This window comes from Cynocephalus volans, chromosome 14, assembly GCF_027409185.1.
Source record: "Cynocephalus volans isolate mCynVol1 chromosome 14, mCynVol1.pri, whole genome shotgun sequence".
Taxonomy (NCBI): Eukaryota; Metazoa; Chordata; class Mammalia; order Dermoptera; family Cynocephalidae; genus Cynocephalus; species Cynocephalus volans.
Window position 1 is genome coordinate 49,121,733 of NC_084473.1, and position 5,167 is coordinate 49,126,899.

Consider the following 5,167-nt stretch of genomic DNA (forward strand, 5'->3'; position numbering starts at 1 on the left):
TACCACTCTCTCTTCAACGCTAAATTAATACCCCTAATCTTTACCAATGGCAAGGTTATGCGTCTAACGTTATTAATTATGAAAGAGAATCCACTGAAGGTCATTTATCATAAAAATTACATACTGAACTTATAAGTTCATCTTTCTTCATGACGGAAAATATATCTGGCTTGCAGAGGATACCCTATATGTAGAAAACCATTTGATATAGTCTATATGGCTGGCACTACAGTGCTCAACTGTGCAGGCCCTGTGAAAACAACTGAAGGTTTTCTTTTTTATAAATAAAGAAGATTTACCTACTTTTCACTAAGACTTTATCTTGTGGCATAGCCAAACTATGTTACCATCCAGACCCCATCATGAAGAAGAATTAGTACACTGATATGAACAGTTTGAAGGATTGGAACCAACATTAACTGATAAAGAACAACTTGTATCTAAATAAGTCATCATAAAAATGTTTAAGTAAAATAAAAAAAAATTTAAAGGGGGCTATAGGGGTCTCAGTTTGAACAAGATCCTCACATTTCATCTAATACATTCCATCTAATACATTCCATCTAGGCTACAATGTAACAAAATAGAAACAGGATTACTATAATATAAAACTTCTACTAGAGCAGGTTGTACATTCCTGTGTTCCAAGCCCACCTCCATCCCACTAATGGTTCCAACTCAATTATTTCCCAACCTGTTGGGCCTGCTGATGAAGGAATACATAGATCTTCTCTTTAATCCAGGCTTGGTTTAGGCTGTTTTGTCTGGGTATCAGCTCCATAAACAATGCTGCCAAAGTCTGCTAGATCATCAATAAAATCGAAGTGGTGTCATATGTGATAGAGGGACTGTTGAGATTCATTCTCCTCAGATGTTCGTTATACACTTTACAAACGCCTTCCATGCATTTATCCACAGATTCATAGTCAGCGTAAATTCTGCCTTCTAACCTCTTAGTAGACTGTACCAGCAATACAGTGTGAGACATTACACCAAACTTCACTGTAGCTGCTGCCAACACCATCCCGATGCTTTATTATAAATCATGGATGACCCATTCCCTCCAAAGATTCTCTGAATTAGAATGTCCAAAGGTTTAGATCAAAGATTCTGCCTCAAAATGAAGCAAAAGAAATCCCACACATGATTCTGATGTACAGCTAAGTTGGGGAACATTATCCCCCTAAGAGGGATTAGATGAATCTAAATTATCCTGAGTGAGGGTTGACTTCAGACAATTTCTAATTAAAATTCCCAAGAAGAGCTAGAAGGTTTTAATTCAACCTTGGCAGCGTATTTTATGATAGTAGTTGGTTTCCTGAGTCCAGTTTACCTGTAGTTTTTCGCATCTACAATTTAGATAATATTATTGTACACATTTCCTGTATGATTTTTATGAGAACTTTTTCTTTGGAATTTGAAAGCTTAAATATTCCTGACATTGGCTTTAAACAAGCATTATTCACCAGTTTAACATAATGCATGTTATATTCGCACTGTCTGTGCCCCTATCTAAGGTCGCCCCTCCACCTGAGCACTAGATATTTCTCCTTCTTGCCACCTCAAAGACATAATTCAGGCAGAGCTCTTACCTCTATTCTGCATCGTAATTGTTCCTACCTTATGGTATTATCCTTGTGAGTGAACAAATTTGCTGTAGAATATCCAAATGAATTTTTCTAACTGCAATTTCCTGCTCAGCTACCATTCCATTCTCTCAAGAATAAAATTCCTCTATATCACTGCTATATTTTTATCTCCAAACTCTCTCCTCCTGATACCTCGCACCTAACACTCCATCAAACCATTCATCTCCACACTGGGAAAGCCTGTATAACTTGATGAACCAGTCCTATGACTTGTGATAGAAATACAGTTGCTTACTATTCCTAAAATATCTCCTCTTGGCTTCTAAATCACAACAGTCTTGGTTCCTTTCTGCCACACTGACCACTCCTTCTTAATCAACTTTACTTGTTCTTCCTCATTTCCTCAGTTTTTAACCTACGATTCTTCAAAGTTCAGTCCCTTGCCCTCCTCTCTTCTCTGTCTACATTTGTCTACATAGTGACCTCATCTAGTCTCATGTCTTTATGCACATGGCTTTCAAATTTAAATATCCAACCTAAACTTGTCACTTGAATTCCAGACACACTTATCCAACTCTCTAATGACATGTCCATTTGTTGTCTAATTCTCATCTCAAACTTGACTTGTCCTAAGCCAAGTTTTTGATACTCCCCCCAAACTCCTGCTGCTCCCACAGTCTTGAAGATGCCAGTGAACATCAACTTCATTTTTCCAATTGTTCTGGACCCTTTCTCTCACTCTCCATATCCAATCTATAGGCAAATCCTGTTGGTGTTACCTTCAAAATCTACCCAAAATCTGACTACTTCACAACCTCAACCACTACCACTTTAGTAAAAACCACTTTTACAGTTCATGTGGATTACTGGAACAGCCCCTAAATTGGCTTTCCTGCTTCTGTCCTTGCACCCCTTCTTCCTTCCTCTTCTCTACACATACCACTAAATTCTCAATAGAGCAGTCATATTTAATATTTACTCTTTTAGATATATAAGTTACTTCTCTGCACAAAAGTTTCTGGCAGCTTTCTACCCCACTCAGAAAAAAAATCAACATCTTTACAGTCCTCCACAAGATGACCTAACCTATTTGGACTCATTTCCTTCCATTTCTACCATGCTAACTCTGCTCCAGCCACACTCTCCTCCCTGCTGTTCCTGGAACACACGGAGCGTGCTTTTGCTTCAAGGCCATTTCTTTTGCTGCTTCCTCTGCCTGGAGGGCAGTTTCTCCAGTGTCCACTCAGTTTCTGCTCAATGTCACTTTCACAATAAAGTCATCTCTGACAGTCATTTAAAATTGTACCCTACTGATTAGCAATGTCTTTGTCCATTACTCTACTTAACTTTTTTTAGAGCACTTTTCGTTTCCTGACATACATTTTACCTGTTCAAGTGTAATCTCCAAGTGACGACATATAGCAGTCTGATTTGTCCATTGTTTTATCCCCAGCACCTAGAAAATTGTACAGCACACATTTGATGGTCTGTAAATACTTGGTGAGTAAATAAATGTCATGGATGAAATACAGTGTTCAAATTATATGATTAAGTTTATTTGATGTGAATTTATATATTTATCTATAGTGATGATTTTTAATCTGATTGTAAGACACACGGCTTGACCCTCTGATTCAGTATTGCAATAGCTACATATATATTTTGAAAACAAATGTTCTGAAATTACCATTGTTCTGATTTCTTTAGTCCAATAAATAACACACTTTGAAATTTTAAATAACACTAAAGGAAGATGCTATGGCCTAAATGTGTCCTAAATTTGTATGTTGTAACTTAAAGGCCAATGTGATTGTATGAAAAGGTAGGTTCTTCAGGAGGTGATTAAGTCAGGAGCCCTCGTGGGCAGGATTAGGGTCCTTATAACTGCGCTGGAGGCAGAGGGTTCACTCTCTTCTGCTCTTCTGCCATGTGAAGATACAGTATTCAAGACATCAGCTTAGAAGAAGAGACTGGACTCTCACTGGACTCCAGAGCTGCCAGCACCTTGATCTTAGATTTCCTAGATTCTAGAACTGTGAGAAGTAAATTTCTATTATTTATAAGTTACCCAATCTATGATATTTTGTTATAGCAGCACATTCAGACTAAGATAGAAGGTATGAACTTTTGTTCTAAAGAAGGATCTGGATAAAAGTTTGAAAATAATGCTTCCGTAAAAAATTAATTTCATTTTTTTTTTTCACTCTCAGTCAGTAATTCCCCTCCACTTCTGGGTCTGATATGAAAGATCGTTTTTCTTTTAAAACAATTGGGGAAATATTTGAAAAAAAGATGGAAAAGGGAAAGAGGTGGTTCTGAGATTTATGGGTTTATGATATAATGTACTTAAATTATAACTTGATCACGTTTCTTGATTAATCTGCATATAGGGAGGTTATGTAGGTAAACTACTACCATTGCTTATTGAATTGTCCCAGTATCACTTCTGAGTATAACATATGTGGTGTCACAACAGGTTGGTGACACTCTGCCAACTACAATGAGTAACAAAAAGAAATCAGGATGTGAATTATGATGAGACTATTGTCAAAGTATGGAGTTTCTTATGAGTGATATATTGTTGTTTAAATTGATTTTAGGAAAAAATTGTATATTCTGCATTCATAAATTAAATAAATTATGTATTTTACCCCATGATAATAAATATTATCCTGAAGATTAAATTGCTTTTTAAAAAGATGAAATAACAATTCAAACTCAAACAGTTTACTTTTAAGTGACCAAGATTTTTATAAATATAGAACTATCAGAGATGAATGTATAAGGAAAGGTGATTATTCTCTGGAATTTTTTGTTTTTCCTTTTTAAAAATGAGAACATCTATCATACAGCATTATTATAAGAATGTAATAAAATAACATTTGAAAAGAATTATTGAATTTATGATTTTTATTACTATGCTATGGATGTTTGATAGAAAGAAGAAAAAGCAAGTAAAAAGCAAAGAAGACTAGCAGTAGAATGGTAGTTGTTCCTTATCTCTACCTGTCAAAAAACTTTAAAGTGTAATTTTAATTATTAAACCATTAGAACAATTCAAAGCCAGATCAAACACTCTCTTTTGAGTATCCCGTAACCCTTTGCTCTCAAAAGTTGATACTATATCTCAAATTTGCCAATTTTAAGCACAAATAAAATATATATAATTGTTTTAATGTAATATGATTACCACAATCAAGTGTAGCAAAATCCATGGACTTGGGTGTTAAGTAAATTAACTTAATTACCATGATGAGGTAATGAAATCTCTATTTTAAAGAAAAATTAGCAGGACAAAAAAACAGGCAAAGACTATCTGATCATTTATAAACACTTATTATTGCCATGCCTCAACTGAAAATTTAATTTTAAAAAATTTTATTTAGAAAGCTGTTAATGAGAAACATTTCCAGAGTGATTGGAACATGTCACCAATGTAAATAGTGCATAGTTTAATACCTAATATCAGGTATATTATTCTGCATTATTTTTGGATCTCAACCTGACCCAAGATAGCAGTAGCAGGATCCTGGTGCGTCAATTCAATTGGCTAACAGCATGAGAGTAACATATAAAAC

The 5,167-nt window shown here is 35.1% G+C and overlaps 1 pseudogene; it reads right to left on the reverse strand.

The window, feature by feature from the left end:
- Nucleotides 1–682: 682 nt before the first annotated feature.
- On the reverse strand, nucleotides 683–988 carry LOC134362374 (enhancer of rudimentary homolog; annotated as a pseudogene).
- Between the last annotated feature and the right edge of the window lie 4,179 nt (nucleotides 989–5,167).